General features: G+C 39.1%; 1 protein-coding gene across 1 annotated transcript in view; it reads left to right on the top strand.

Moving 5' to 3' along the window:
• The window catches only part of LOC149812042 (uncharacterized), a 56,537-nt gene that overhangs the window by 11,293 nt on the left and 27,619 nt on the right, over positions 1-17,625 (top strand). The window lies entirely within an intron of this gene.

Here is a 17,625-nt window from a genome sequence, read left to right as displayed (position 1 = left end):
AATAAAGAATGTTACGAAATGATACGGATCTCGATGCACTACAAAATGAATACCAAGAACCCAAATATAATGTATTTGAATACAAACTCACCATAAGAAATAACAATGGAACACAAATATTATGAATGAATAATTTCATTAAGAAATTAAAAAATACAAAGAAGAACTTCAAAATACAAAGTACCTCACTACAGAACACTCAAAACAATAAAAAAAACCCTAAATCTACCTATTACTCTCTTATCCTTCACTATTACACATACCCACACATTTATAGAGAAAGAAGAGAGAAGACAGAATAAAGCCCCATTCTAGCCATTGGAGAGGGTCCAACGGCTAGTCAAAGTCAACCTAGGTTGACTAATATATTATATATATATATATTATATAACTATATATACATACTATATATAACATATGTAAATATATTCATATGTATATATATACATATATACATATATAATAATACATAAAAAGAGTACATTCATCTTAACATCCTCCCTCAAACTTAAAGTGATTCACTGTAAGTTTACAAATACAAATAAAGAACTCATTACATAAAAGATTTTCATTAACTTCATAAAGGGTGCTATTGATCTTCAAGCATATGCTTTATTATACAAAGGGTCTTTAGGATCTTCAATCCTATCAATGCTCGAGAACCTGTAAATAGAGCTCACACACACACACACACACTATCAATGCTCGAGAACCTGTAAATAGAGCACACACACAGATTTCAATTAATTATATATTATGGAGCGAGGATGGCCAAACACACCAAAAAAATACAATATATAGAAAATATTTAATAAGACAATTTAACAATTTTCAAAGTCATTTAAAGTAAGAAAAAATTTCGACATTAATTTTGAAAACACGATAGTCATTAAGAGACTCACCTCAACCGATAATTTTTAAGAAATCATAGTTCTTAATTCATAAGAGAACAAAATTGCATATTATCAAAAGGAGAGATGCATGCATAAAATATCTCAAAGATAAGCTCATAAACCATTAATCATTTTAAATATTCATGAAAATATGCATTATTTAAAGTCAATACACACATATATCTATCATGAAAAGCTCATTACTGCATAAATTGCATGAAATATGGATTTTCGAACAACATCAATATCATGAATAAATAACTCACAAAGGATTGTACACCATGGAATGGATCCATTGGTGATCCAATCCGTGTCGACTATGGATGGAGCAGACCAAGCAAAGATTCAACCTGATTCAACATTGGGCAGACCAGAGCGCGGAGTGGGGTCTGTAGTGGAGCAGAGCAGCCAAGGTGAAGCCGGATCCAAGGAGGGTCCAATTGGATAGACCTAGAAGGGCGTGCAAGTGGGGGAGACTCCAAAGAGTCTCTTGTGTTTAAGAGGCTCCCTTGGGTTTGAGAAATGTCTCTTGATTTTGGAAAAGGCTCTTTGGATTTTTCATTTTTGATTTAATTTTCTTTATGAATTCTTGTAAAGGGTGTTGGCTTATGAGCCCGCTTGAGCCTATATACAGAGACTTTCTTGTGCTGGAAAAGTAGCTAATCACTTTGAATTGAAAAATGTTTCCTTTTGAAAAATCGTCTCTCTCTCTCTCTTTTGAGCCCCCTAGGCCTCTCTTTCTTCTAGCCAAGTCTCTCTCTTTGCTCAACTTTTGAGTATGCTCGACCCTTGTGGTCAAGCCCACTTAGTGGACCAAGGTGCTACCAAGGCCCACACAAGCGGTTCGTGCTCGTGCCAGTGTTCCTCAGCCGTGAAGACCAGACCTTGCCCAGTGGTGTGAGTTTTGGAAAATGATTTTTAAAAAGATATTTTAAGTAAAAACAAGTGTGAAATCCCGACACCAAAATATATAAAAACCGGCTCATACGAGTGGTTGAGTCCAGGTTGATTTCAGGGAACGGGAAAATACTTTGTATTCAAGCAAACAGTTAACTATTCTTTATTGGAAAAAATAAAAATAATTAATTAAATAATTAACTAAGAGAGTGCGACCCTTTGCGGAGGGCTGAAACAAATAAAATAATAGTGCCTTATTACAAACCCCAATTGAATTAATAAAATAAATCCTAATCTAAAAAGAAAAGAACAATCTTCAGTGCTTCGAGTATTTAGTCCCCTTGATGTTTTGCTTTTCTTCTTTGCATATCACTTTGTGGTCCTCCTGAGAGGCTCTCTGAAGGGCCTTTTCAGGACCTCAGAGGGCTCACCGAGGGTACAAAATGGGTTTCACTGCACCTCCGATCACTTTCCTGCAGAACACACAAACACAAAACACAGCAGAAAAGAAACAAACTAAACAAAATCTAAAACTTGATTGAATAAAAATCAGCAAAAACACAGATCTAAACTCATTAATAACAACCTACAAAAAGACGAAATACGTATGAAAGAACAACTAATGAACTAAAAATTAATAAAATGCAGCAATGTATACTATAGACGACTAATGAAAAACGTGAGTTTCAAAGAGCTAATAAAAAGAATTCAAACTAGCCTAACCTAAAAAAAACTATCTAACTGCTTCAACTCAAAAACCGTGAATAACAACTTTCGATTAATCTAAGTTATCATCAAATAAACTAAAAACAATTGCTGGTTAAGCAAACCAACATCAAACCAACTATAGCTAATTGAATAAAATAAAAACACAAACTAAATGCATAATTAATTGACTGGCAACAAAAGACGTTATTTTCCTATGATGATATTTATTGAATAACCTCTAAACTAATTCAAAGGAAAAATATTAACATGGATGTAACTACTAAATGTAATATGTGTATTATTAATCAGCAAGATACGAGAACTAATCAGATTGAACTGTCTCGGATCAAATGAAAGAAAATGAATTAGAGTTAGCGTCAATCACGCTCACCCGTGATTGACGTTAACACCAAGATGAAGATCAAAATATGGGATTTGTTATTTCGGGTTGACCCTAGAGACTGCGCTGCTTGCAATCTGCTGTATCCAAAATAATAAATAAATATTTTTTTTTGTCGCACTATCAGTGGGATTCAGCAACTTGCATAAGGGCGACCCGATCAGCAGAAAGCAATGAGGTCGCAGTACATAAAATCTCTTATTCAAGCAGAAAAAAAAGAACTATGCATTTTCTTTATGCTCATACACAGATCTACGTGAATGAAGGATCACACAGATAAGTGTTTTGCAATGCATGCTTTCCGCTGTCCATGATCTGAGATTCAATCAATATACAAGAAACGACTAAGTGAGAACAACAAATTAATTATGAACAAAAAAAAAAAATCTATGCGCTATATTAATTAAATCTATCAATCACAAACCAAGTATAACATAAATTTTTTTTGAGTAAACCTAATTTAGATGCGGCATACGACCTAGTCTAAGATGTGAAAATAACATAAACAAGAAAATAAGACTATGCTATATGCTATGATAATGCAGAAAATAAAGAAATATGCATGCAATGATCCTAAAAACTACGAAGATGGTGGAGAAGAAGCAAACCGTCGGATCCGCTTCCGATGGAGGGGTTGAGAAGAAGACTGGTTCTTTTGTTGAGCAGCGCACGCTTTTGTCGAGTAAGGCAAGAAGAATCGGGGACAAAAGAAGGTTAGAAGCAAGATGAATCAATGGGGGAAACAAAAGAAATCAAGGGAGAACCGATTGGGATTGAGGAGGAGGAAGAGAAGAGAGAGGGGAGAAGAAGCTATGTTTTTTCAAGAGGGAAAAACTGTAAAACTCAGATTTTTACAAAAAAAAAAAACTCGGACCCGGGTCGGGTCTAGACCCGACCCGGATCCAACCCGTGCCCAGCCCCTTAAAAACCCCTTTTTCAGAGGGGCTGGCAGCCCACGGCAGGGGGGTTTCTCCAGCGACAATGGGGGCGAGCCCTGTGTGCGCCCCCTCCCTATAAAAAGGTGAGAGGGGAAAGGTGAGGGCCTACGAGCCTCCCCCGACCCCCTGACTCTCTCTCTCATCTCTCGTCTCTCCCCTCTGTCTCTGCTCTCTCTCCCCCCGACTCCATCCCTCGCTCTCCACTCCGGCGAGCTTCCTTCACGGCAGCCACTCCCCGGCAACCTCCCTTCCCTCGGCAGCCCAGGTAAGCCCCCTTCTCCTCTCGTTTCCCCCACCCCCCCTCTTTTCTTCCTCTGGTTCGCCGGAAGGCCGCCAGGTGGCCGGCGGCCCCTGCCGAGCCTTCCTCCCTTTTTCCATCAGGCAAGGGGCTCCGCCCCCTTGCTTTCCTCTTTTTAGCAGGCAAGGGGTGGGCTCCGCCCCCTGCCCTTTTCACTTTTCCGGCAGGGGCCATGGCCCCTGCCCTTCCCATCGTGTAGGGGCCGATGGCCCCTACCCTTTCCTTAAGAAAGGAAGCAGGGGCCTTCGGCCCCTGCCTCACCTCTTGGAAACCCAGCAAGGGCCGATGGCCCCTGCCCCTCCCTTGACCGACAGGGGCCTCTGGCTCCTGTCGAGCAGAGGCTCGACAGGGGCCATTGGCCCCTTCCACCTCTCCTGATAAGCCGCAGGGGGGGGGGGCTTGGGCCCCCGCACTCCCCCTCTTTTCCTTAAAACCCAGCAAGGGCCTCCTAAGGCCCTTGCCCCTCCTTTTGAAGACTCGGCAGGGGCCAAAGGCCCCTGCCCCTCTTACTGTTATCACGGCAGGGTTCGATGGCCCCTGCCCTCCTTTAGATCCGGCAGGGGCCGATGGCCCCTGCACCTATCTCCTTTAACGGCATGGGTTATTGGACCCTACCCCGTTCTTTTTCGTAACTATAGGGGCCGATGACCCCTGCATTGAGTTGCGGAGAAACCGAGTTTTCTCCCTATCTTTATTCGTTTTATGCATGCTAAACAACGTACTTTTGCAGTGTTACGCAACGGAGCCCGTTCGCGCCCCGCGAACTAAACCGACGATCACCTACGTTCGTAGACAACTTCATTCTCGCAATACCCCAAGGTAGGAGAAGTTGCACAAGGACTTAAATAATTAAATCAAGCTTAAATAATTAAAGATCGAAATGACTTAATGATATATTTATATACATATACGTATATAAGTACACTTTTAAATCAAGGACGCGGTTTCACGATCCTTGTTCTTTGCTTTCATTAGGGGCGGAGCTGGGGGGGGGGCAGGACTGGGCTGTAGCCCAGTCCTGCCTCAGAAGCCGGGTCGGACCTAACCCGGATCCGAAACCCGGTAGGGTTTTAAAACAGCCCCCCTGCCCTCTGTTACGTATTGTATTATCTTTCTCCCCAGTCCCCCATCTCTCTCTCCTTGCTTGCAACAACCGACGACGCCGGCGAAATCCAGATAAGGTCGCCGCTGTTCGGTGTTGGCTTCAGTGTCGGCTTCCGGTGAGTTGCAGAGTTCCTCAGCAAGCCTCAGCCAGTGATCTTTGAATCAAACTCTCTCTCTAGGTTGATTCTCATCTGTCTTTCAGTTTCTTCATTAGTTGAAAACAAAAATCTGTCTTCATCAATTCATTTAACAAAAAGTAATCTTGTAAAAGTGTAACGACCCCAACTCCTACTTTTGAAAAATGCGGATTTTTTTTTTTTTTTTTTTTTGAGTTGCGGAAAACTTCCCAGAGACCCGGGGTCCTCACAGTTCCAATTCCAACTGGACAGCCACAAACCACAAAAGAACTTGCAATTATCATCCATAAACTAACCAATACCTTTATTTATGATTTAAGAATTAATCTCCAAATAAAGTGTTTGATTCAACAGAAAGTAAAGTTACAATTTCAGAAATTAAAAGAACTAAAAGGCAAAAGATAGAGCCACTAAGTCCTCTACTGAAGCTGACAAGCCCAAGTATAACTCATCCATCCCAGATGCATGTCCAACTTCACTGTTCACCATTTCCTGTGAAAAACCAACAAAGTAGGGTGTCAGAACCAAAATTCTGAGCACAGCTACTTCTAAAGAAACCAGGTGAGAGAAAGAACATGGATAAGATTTCATGCAGTGATTCGAGTGAGTGCTTAAGTAAAATTTGCAACATCTAAATATCCATAACTATCAATATTTGTATTTACTCACTAGTCAAGAACAGTAAACAGTGTCATATATTGATAACTAAATGATCAAACCTTTCAGCATGATTTCACAAAGTAAATCATATGCTACCACCAAATGATGTCATGATATCAAGAATGATTCAATCATGCATGATCTAATGCATAACAGAAAAATGCATGATTATGTGCAATGCATGATTTCTTCTGTTATCTTTCATTTAAGTTTCATCTTTCCACATGCATGCTCTATTAGATGCACATATCTTTAGGTTCCTCTTTTTAATTACCGTGGCCCGCGGATACACCAAACGGGTACAAACCCCGAGGTCAAGTAGGTTCCCAGGGTAGCTTAACACACAATTTGTATTTTATTACTGGGTTCCAACTTAGCCCTCGACCGATATCAGGAAACAACACCATCCATCGGAACATTAGACCTCCACATCTAATGTCGGGGACACAAGGGACACCCCACGCCCACAAGTGCCACTTCCTTGGTACCATAAACTCACAGCTGTGACTAACACACCACTCCCGGGTAAAGTGGCGGGTTCTCCCTAAAACCGTGGCCAGGAGAAGAACCTCAATATCGGGTTCAGGGGCAACAACGCACACGGAGTTTTTGTATCCTTACAGTCTCCCCAAGACCGGATATCCAAGATTCTCATACTCCAGATGAGATATCCCAGAAAGTAAATTTACACTGTTCTTATTCATTATATTTTTAATTAAGTCAATTTCTTTAAGTTTGCAACACCCTATGCAAAAGTAAAGTGAAAACCCCGCATCCTCCCTTGAGGGGACCCATTCGGGACTCCAGCCCGTAACCACCACTAGAGCAGTGTAGTAATGTGTCAAGTGATGTATTTAGAAACATAACTAAAAGAAAACCAACCCACGGCACTCCAGGCCGCTGATGGTCCAATTTGGCCATCGGAGCATCACATAATAAAACCATAACAGTTAGTGAAAGCATAACCTTCACGGCAAGTGTTTTCTCTCAATCCAATACACAAGCTTTTAAATAACACATGGATTCTAGCCAAAAATATAATGTTCATCTAGGGACATACAAGCAAGATCCATTCCATATGTACAATTTCAGTTTCATGTATCCATTCTCCCTAAATAGTGTAACATGAGCACTGTTATACACAACTGACCCATTACTAATTACTAAAAAGTATACTAGTTAGTCATGCTTCATTTTATTCATATATTGCCTAACAGTAAATACTAATGAACCCATTCTCCAATGATAACAGTTGTGCCCAGTTTACCGAATATGAATGGGGAACTGTTCAAAAGAGTGGAGGTCGGCTATGTGTACCTAATAATGCTGTCCTCCGATTTGGCACATCACAATGTGACATTACAAGACATTCAAGAGAAACTATATCACTCATTCATAAGGAAAAGTAAACGATCTGGTGTAACCTAATACAAAATCCAATAGTCAATGTTATTTAAATCAAGTGAAGTCAATTCCTACTGTTTCAAGAAAATCAAAGCTATGAAAAAATTTCATAATGGTGCAATAAAAGTCAGTATGGCGAAAGCAGGCCCTACTATTGCAATATTGTTCCACTGCAGAGGATAACAGGGTATGCTAGAAAAATGGGGTATGATAATCAGAATGTAACAGGGTATACAATTCCTTTAACTGGTCAGCATACACCAAGGTATTCCATTGACACAACTGTATAGAGGCATGCTGTTAACATTAAAAGACTGTTCGATTAACACAAATTGATCATAACATAATAGTGTGGGCAATTATCACTAACCGATATTTATTTTATCAAAATATACCTCTAATGATTACTCAAATTGGTGAACCTAATACTATACCTGAGGAGGTCCCAGATGGTCATACCTTTGCATTAAGAGTTTCCAACCCATACCCATTGAGTAATTTCATAAACAGGTAGTACAAAGTTCAAATGTGCAGATTAAATGTTTTTCATATTAAACCTATATTCAGTATATACGTTTTAAAGCCCCCTTGGTGCTCTAAAATGAAAACAAAGTGTGAATCACACACCAAGCAACGAGGAACTAGTGTCGTTCATACTGTCTTGCCCCAGCCTGGGACATGGCCAGGGTTCCCCTTTTTTTTTTTTTTTTTTTTTTTTTTCAATCGAGTTAGAGGCCAGCTCCCAGCTAACTGGGTCAGCTGGGCCTGCTATGGCCTGGTTCAAAAGATGCACAGCACCCAGCCGATTGGGTCGGCTGGGCCGGTCACCCCTCAATGCACATTATATTTATATTGAATTCGCCAGAACGATAACCCCAAACAGAATTTAACACATATCATGCCTCAATTCCAAATCAAGAGAAGGAATAGTAGGTCTAAATATTGACATCCACCTAAATAAAATAACTATCTTAAATCTGAACTAAGTTTAGGAGATAACCAATATACAATCCAACCAAAACAAAGGAAAAACACCCCACACCTGGAAAGATCCGAAACCCCCAAATCACCGAATTGGGGTTTTAGGTTTAGGGTTGATGTAAACCCCAAATCCTACTCTCAAATCCCCCACATGGAATCGAACCTATGTTCGATCCCTCACCCGAAATCCGAGAAGCACCGTACCTTATTGAAGATTTCTCCGGCGATCCCCGGCGGCAATCGCGAAAGCAGGGTCGCGGCTGATGCTCCTCACTGCTGCCGTGGCCTTCGGTGGTGGCTGACCGCAGCTCGTCGGCGAGATTCGAACTCCACCGGCGCGCGCACCGACTGAGAGAGACGCGAGGGAGATGAGGGAAGAGGGTGAGACCCCCTCTTCTGCCTCCCCTTTTTATCGCCGAGATGGGGGAGGTCGGTTACGCCCTGCGTAACCCCCCCCTTTTTCCCCTTTCCTTTTCCTGTTACAACAGGATCGGGCAACCCTTATCGGGTGCCCTTTCCTCTTATTTTTTTTTTAAAAAAAACTGTCATGGGGTGGGGCTCGGGTCCGAACTCGGGACCCGTAACCCGGCCCCAAAACAAATATGGATCCACAAGTGGATCCAAATGGATCCACTGTGGATCCTTGGATAAAATTTTAAAAACATAAAAATTTTATTCATTTTGAATCTCACATTTTATAAAATCTTAACCCCCACCAAAATGGATCCGCAAGTTGGATCCAAGTGGATCCAACTGTGGATCCTCGAATCCGCTTAATATATATATATATATATATATATATATATATTTCTATAGTATTACCCATATTAATATTATTTATTTATGATTATACACACACATATATATATATATATTTAGATATATATAAATATATATATATGTACATGGATCCGGTATATGGATCCCATACCCATCTACGCACCCTAATTGAATGATCATTCTCTGAATTATTAAATAAATTAAAAATTATTGTACTTATACGTATATATCAAATTTACGAGGTAAATGTACGCGAAAAAACCCCTTTATGGGTCCTGGATCTGTAATTTGGATCCAGGCCCAATTTGCAAAATTTTATAAAATTTTCAAGTTTTACAAAAAGAGTTTCTTTTAATGTGGGTCATATGAAATAGAGGAAAAAATTAAAAAGAACAGTTGGGTCTTTGTTTAGATTTGCCTAGTATCTTATTTGGATTTGGTTGCCACTCACTAAGTACCTAGTGATCTCAGACGTTGAATGTAGATTCATTCTTTTGCATCAGCAATAAGAAAATGGATTCACTGATTATGGTGAACTGGGTCTCTAGGGACCTGTGATCTAGTTCATTTGAACTACTTTTGCATTTTGATGGCTGGACCAGTGAATTCTGTGATCCGGATCTAGCCTTGAACAAAGAGCACTAAAATGTTCCCTCTTAACAAGTTTAGTTTCTTTAACATTTTTATCTTTTTTTTGGGTGGTTATATTCAAGATACAGTGTCTTGGTGAATCTTGACTAAAGAATCAGTACATGATGGTTTTTGCTACCACCACATAATTTGATGCTTTTCATGGCAGTGTTGATCCAAAATTAATTCGTTCTTCTGGTTATTCACTTGGAAAAGTTAAAACATGTAGCCCAATTTCAGGAGATTGCTCTTGTTAACTCGTTTCAAGCTTCTGGATGCTTTAGTGAGTCAATTAGGATGTCATTGTTATGCTTATAAGTGCGTCTTTTTTCTTCTATCTTTAGAACTACATTGATTATTATATCACTTTTGCAATTGATGCACTTAGAAATTTTGTTGAATATTTGTTTTTGGTGGCAATGTCTAATAGGTTCTTATACTCCACAATAGCTGGACATGTTTAGTTAATTGGGTACGTTTATAAATAAGAAAGGCCTTTTAGGAGTTATTTTTCCTGTTGTTTACTTGCAAGGGAAAGGCCAAGCAAGTAATCGTCGGGGCCCATTTTAGTTGGTACTTTCTTATTTTGATTTAGTTTGTCATAAATAAAATTTATGCATTGTTATGAACTTCAAATTATCGCACAAGTGTTATATATTGCCATTAGATAATGTTTAAGAACTTTATGTTGAGATTGAAAAAGACTGCAACAGATAGTTTGATTTGTCCATATGAAATAGATTTTTATTAATAATTATAGCCATTTTTTATTTTATCTCAAAATTTTTTTTCGGGGGCGCTGCCCCCGAACCCCCGACTATCACACCAACTTTTTTCTACACCCTTGTTTGCCCCCCCCCCCCCTCACATGAATCCTAGCTACGCCCCTGGCTTTCGCATTTCCTATTTCTGTTTGCCATCGCACTTTGCGCCTAGGCTTTTGTTCTAGCAATTACTACTTATTGTCTTTTAATTCAAGGACGCGGTTTCGCGATCCTTGTCCTTTGCTTTCACATTTCCTATTTCAGTTTGCCGTCACATTTTGCGCCCAGGCTTTTGCTTTCGTATTTACTACTTACTGTCTTTTAATTCAAGGACACGGTTTCACGATCCTTGTCCTTTGCTTTTGCATTTCCTGTTTCCGTTTGCCGTCGCGCTTCGCGCCCAGGCTCTTGCTTTTCGCATTATTGTCTTTCCTTTTTGCCTTGCCATCGACTCAGTGTATTCGAGAGGAATACCTATTCCACTATTTTTTACTCGATATGTTTTGGGAAAACCCTTGATCTGGGGCAAGATCAAGTTGTTGGGTGATGGGTTCATTTGTGAAGCCCATTTACCAAAACCAGTGTCGTGACTTACATAGCACCCAGACACTGCGTCATTGGATGTTAGATTCGAGAAAATCACATGCCATATGTTGGCAAGTTGTGTGTCGTTTCGAAAGATTTGAAATGTTAAAATAGCTTTTTAAAAACATTATATCTCTACGAAACACACTCCCGAGGCTCCTATTAAGGACCTATATCCCTTTCCTCGTATAGTATACTCTTGAACATGCGAGGCATGTTAGTACTACGACGATTGGATGAGAGAGTCTTATGACCTCGATTAGTGCTTTGTGCACGTTGTTGAAAACACATATAAAAAAATAATGGGATCGCCTTCATAGGCAAGATGCTCGTTTTGGTCTAATATACCAGAGCATGAAGAATGAGGCAGTGGCCAAGAAACCCCGTCGCGCTCGATTCATCCTGGCTTCGTCAAGAGAGAGGACGAAGGGTACCAACTTCGATGGACAAACCATTTATGGCTTTTTACGGGCATAAGACCCGTTTTCCCAGGTTAGGGGGGGATTGGGGCTACAATAGTTAGCCTAACACTTCTGCAGAAGTTGGATGCATCCCTATCAGGCCTTGGGGACTTACTCTCTCGACCATCGGTTGTCTCCATAGGAATAGGATTCAGTCAGACAACCGAGGCATCTTAAGATACTTAACATAATAAACACTCGGTTTGGACTCGACTGTTTCGACTCATGTGCAATGTATGTACCCGCATGGCCGGTTAACAAGTAAATACTAAATTGAGCATGCTCACCTTTTCAGTTTGTTGTACTTAGCTTGTTCCTTCAGTCTATCTGCTTAGTTTCCTCGTTTCTACCTGCTGCATCAATTATTCATGCCTAATTTAGTTCTTTCTGTCTTTGTACTCTCCTACTAGTTTTTCGCAAAACTAACCCATTTCATGGGTACATGTGACGAATAGGTACATCAGGCGATGGCGCGACTGCGAGATGATTTAAGGATCCACTGTTTCTGCTCGTAGTTCTTCTCCTGGACATTTTTGGTTTTTGATACGGTTTTTCCTTGAGGAAATCCAAATTTTGTACAAACTTGATACTCTCTTTAAATAGAAGAAATAGTTTCCTAAGTATTATTGCAGATCGTCCATGGTAAATCTTTGTTTTCTCGCTAACGTGCCCAAGGTTGTCAAACCTGACCTTTTTCTTTTAAAGAAATCGTTTCTGCTAATTTTAAAAACAAACTCTGTAAAGAAAATGAATTTTTCAACTATTTCAAAGAAATTATAAGGTTCAAAATTTTGGGGCGTTACAAAAACAACCTCCATGGCTGGAAAAATTCTATTTATAAAAAATATTAGGTCAAAAACATGTTTTCTATAGAAGTTCAAAATATTTTCAAAAATTCTAAAACAGGTCTTCCTAAAAAACGTGTTTTTCAAAAGAGGTTTCTCCTAAACTAATTAAAATTAGTAACTACTCTCTTAATCTAATCAAACTATAAATTAAAAACTCCTAAATTAAATAAAACACTGAAAAATGCAGGGCAAGCTTTGAAATTGACAATTTTCTGATAATTTTCATTTTAATGCGGTTTCTCAAAACTAACGATAAAAATAGGTTTTTAATGCGATTTTTCTATGGATCATGTATAAAATATTATGAATAAAATGCAAAATATCTGCATGATCACCTAGTACGTTAAGGCATCTCCCTTAGACCCTGGTAAGTTGAACCCATCCTCACCTAGGCTCAAACCTCACCTAGGCTTAAAAATAACGAGTTTGGTTCTCAAATTTGAACCCTAACTCAATCCATATTTCCCCAACCTACCATCCAAAAATCAGCCTTAAACTTCCAACAAATTAAGAGAACCACTCTGTTTACCAAAACCTGTCAAAACAAAAAACCAGATCCGAGTAGATTTCCTGCAGTCTAATCACGGACTCAAATCCCCAACCGAGTGGAGTTTGGCCCTGTGGATTGTTGCAATGTATTTTCCCACGTGTCCCCTAGCTACTCTTCAAATTTGAGCAATTTTTGTTCAGCCAATTAGGAGAAATCATGTTTTTCCTAAAATCTGTCAGAAATTCCAGAACCTGTTTTGAGTTAATTGGCCTAACCCATGCTTAGTTTTAAACCCAGTTTCACCTCAGGCCCACTTGGAACGTAACACACCATAAGAACCCACAAAGGAGAATAAATTACTCATAGATAATTTTTTTTGAAAAACGAATCATTTTTACACAACAGAAGATACAAGAAATGAGTTGAATCATTCAATAAAGATAAAAAAGACATAAAAACATGGATTAATTTTCAAAAAAGCAACCTTCCGTGCTAAGCCAATATCCCATAGAATTGTCATTACTATGCTTACTCTCTCAATAAGTCCCAAGAGAATTAATTTTATTTTAATTTCTTAATTAACTCTCTTGTTAATCGTGCCAATGCAAACATGCAACTATATTCAGGGTTCATATGCAACAATATTCATGATACTCTATGCATGCTTTCCATTAGTCTCTATCATAAAATCAATACAATAATACAATCATTATGCATTTACACAGTCAAGGTAGGCTAATCATTCATATTTATGCATGCCCAATTCAATCAATAATGAAATGCATCCAGTTAACATGCATATCAGTTCAATATCCCATTTAAGCATCAATAAATATGATGCACAAAGTAAAATACAACTAAGCATCAACCCATGATGTATTGTATAGTTTGGATCCTTGTTAACCCAATTTTGGAAAACCCGCAAAAAATCACAGGAACCGAATTTAACTCTTACAAATTTACTGGGATTGTCCCAACCATGGTTGCCAGTCGAGGAAGCGGGAGCGGAAAGCGATACGGGAAGCGGAAGCAGGAAGCGAGGCACTTTCAAAATTTTAGGAAGCGAGGCACTTTCAAAATTTTAGGAAGCGAGAAGCGTGGGACAAACCGGAAGCGAATCAGGAATCGTCTCGGAAGCGCCCTAGGAAGTGAACCGGAAGCGACTTAGGAAGCGAATCGGAAGCGGCCTAGGAAGCGAGGGGAAAGCAAAAAAGAGAAAAAATGACACAACTCTTATTGTTAAAATTTTCCCAACTCTTGCTTGCAAATGAGAGACCTTATTGATAATTAGCTGTTTTCTGATAATTTTGCTTCTCTTATTGTGACATTGGTTGCACATGTAATGATTCCTTAGTGGCATAGCTTGATAACCAGGTATATCACGTCTATATGTTTACCTATAGGCACAAGTAATGCTGTTGATACTCTATTGATGCCAAGTACCATATGCAGATCTTCTGTGGAAGTATCTCATAAGAAGTATGCTAGTGTAAACATACTCATAAAAGAGCATTTCTCAAATGTCTTCTTGTTAGTGATTTATCAGAGGAAAATAATTTTCTAACATTGGCAATTCTTCTGAATAAAAATATTTCAATGCTGCCATTCTCATTTGATAACTACAGTCGGTATTACTTGATCTCCCCACGCAGCCTATACTTGCATGGTGCTAAAATTGTTTCATAAGGCATGGTACATTAATTGAATTTCAAAGTTAACTGCAATGTCAAAGGGGATCAAGAGATAAGAAGTGATTGAACTATTGGAAATAGTCGCTGGTTAACCTTTAAACTTCTGCAATGGTTAACTTATGAATTTCTGCTTCATGCTATTCGCTGCAAGTTCCAAGTAAAATGTGATTGTATGTTTGTTGCTCTCGGTCATAAGAATTACATGTTCAACTGAGCTTTACTTTATGCTTTCAGCTTCAAAGATATAGTTGAAAGGACGGGCAGTAAATCTTGATAAGGCTTAAACTGACTGTTATATTTGAATATGTGCTGTCAAACCTTAACTCACAGTTCCAAAATGAAAAAAATGGGGGAAGCGAGGGGGAAGTGCACTTCCCATAAAAGGGAAACATGCTTCCCATAAAAGAGAAGCGCGCTTCCCCAAAGTTGGTCGAATGAGGAGGGGCTTGAGCGGATAGAGGATACCCAAGACAGATCTTTTATTGGTAGGCATGATATAGCCATTGGCAATCATTGCTTGTTGTGTCTTGAATTCGAACCTGCTTCAACAGAGAATTTTTTTGAAGACCTTATAATGTGAAGTTCAATGAGGTTTAGGGTAGTACCGATGGGCTTTGGCAAAGCCCGATGCCCACCACAAGCCTCTTTTGGGGGTGCTGGACCTACCTAAATTTTAAATTTTTCCCATGTGTTCTCTTTAGGGCCTTCTTTTATGGAGAGCTGCCTCTCTTTAGAGCTAGAAAAAGAGTTTTCTGTGTATTGGGGGTGTAATGAAAAAAGGGGGAGCGGCGGAAGCACCAATAAAGCAAATCACTCTTTAAAAGTGATTCCAAGAGCCAAGAACACAAGCACTAAAAGTGTATACAAAAACCCACAAAAGGAAAAAATGACCAAAAGTCATAAGTTGAATATTATTGAAGAAGGAAAAAAAGAGGGTGAACAACCCTTGCAATACAAGAGGAAAACCTCCTCTATTTATAGAGGAGGGAGCAATGAAGAAGGGACCACAAGGGGCTCCCATGTAGTCGTTGGGAGCCCCAACGGTCATAAATATGACCGTTGGGGCCCCAACGACTACATGTGTGGGGCCCTTGTGGTCTTACAAAAAGGTAAAAAATAAAAAGAAAAAAGAAAAAAAGGAAGAAAAGAAAAATAGAAAAAGGAAAAAGGTGTTACATGGGGATTTACCAAAATACCCCTATCGGGTATTTTGAGAATCAAAAAAGGAAAAACTATTTATATATATATATATATATATATATATATATATATATATATATATATATATATCTATATACATAATTTAACACGCCCCCTCAAACTTTACGGGGAGAAGACCGAAAGTTTGCCAAGAAGAAACATAAATCGTGGAGTTGGGAGCGCTTTGGTGAAGAAGTCAACCAGTTGATATTCTGAAGTGACGTATGGTAATGTGATAGTTCCTCTGAGGTATTCATCTCGAACGTAGTGGCAATCCATCTCGATATGCTTGGTCCGTTCGTGAAACGTATGGTTGCTTGCAATGTAGATCGCACTTTTGTTATCACAGCAGAGCTTGGTGGGTGAGGAAATGAGAACACCCATGTCACCAAGGAGCCCTCTGAGCCACACGATTTCCATTGTTGTCATTGCCATAGCCCGATATTCAGCTTCAGTGGATGATAGTGAGACCTTTTGCTACTTCTTGCATCTCCACGAGATGAGAGATTCACCTAAAAAAATGCAAAGACCAGTAGTTGAGATACGATCATTGGGATTTCCTCCCCCGTCAGCATCAGTAAAAGCAGTTAATTCAAGAGATGAGGAAGAGGATAAGAAGAGTCCTTTTGAGATGGTATTTTTGATGTATCACACAATTCTTATTACAGTCGCCATTGCATGCTGAAACTGGCTTGCAGCATGAACCGCATGAGCTATGTCTGGACGGGTGATGGATAAGTAGGTAAGAGATCCAATTAATTGACGATAGGGAGTTGGATCCTCAAGAAGAACACCATCCTCAAGTCTCAGTTTTGCATTGATAATTTTGGGAGTCTCAACTTTCTTTTCATCAGATATTCCAGATTTGGTACAAATGTCTGCTGTCAATTTCATCTGAGATAAAATGTATCCTCGCGGGGAGTAAGCCACTTTAATTCCTAAAAAATATCTCAAGAATCTAAGGTTAGACATATCAAAAGTTTCTTTTAACATAGACTTCACATCATTTACCCCCTTTTTGTCATCCCCAGTGATGATTATATCATCAACATATAACCGAAGAATAACAATGAAATTGCCTGTTTTCTTAACAAAAAGAGCATTGTCAGTATAGCAAGAAGTAAATCCTAAATTGATTAATACATTACTAAACTTATCATACCAAACTTTAGGAGCTTGCTTAAGTCCATATAAGGCCTTTTTTAATTTCAAAATTTTACCATTTAAATTCATACCCGGAGGTGGTTCCATGTAATCTTCTTCATTTAAATTTCCATTTAAAAAGGCATTTTTGACATCTAGTTGGAAAATTGGCCATTTTTTAGCAGAGGCTATTGCAATAAGAGCTCGAACACTAGTCATTCGAGCAACAGGGGCAAAGGTTTCATCATAATCTATCCCATACTCTTGGGCATATCCCTTGGCCACTAACCTGGCCTTATATCTTTCTAAAGATTCATCGCACTTAGTTTCAACTTTAAAAACCCATCGGCATCCAATGGGTTTCTTGCCATTGGGTTGATCAACAATTTCCCAAGTTTGAGCCCTCATAAGTGCATTAAGTTCAAGTTCCATTGCTTCATTCCAATGGGCATATTGTCTAGCATCATTATAATGAGTTGGTTCATGAATTGAGTGAAGTGCAAGTAGACATGCCCGAAAATTTTGAAATACGATTTGATCTTCTTTGAGAGGTTTCTTCAGTTAACTCATTTTGAGAGAATTTTTCAAGAGCACAAGGTGGATTACTTTCATT

Source organism: Nuphar pumila, chromosome 17, assembly GCF_984573655.1.
Source record: "Nuphar pumila chromosome 17, dmNupPumi1.hap1.1, whole genome shotgun sequence".
NCBI lineage: Eukaryota > Viridiplantae > Streptophyta > Magnoliopsida > Nymphaeales > Nymphaeaceae > Nuphar > Nuphar pumila.
The sequence above is the reverse complement of the archived record's forward strand: the minus strand, read 5'-3'. Positions and strand labels throughout refer to the sequence as shown.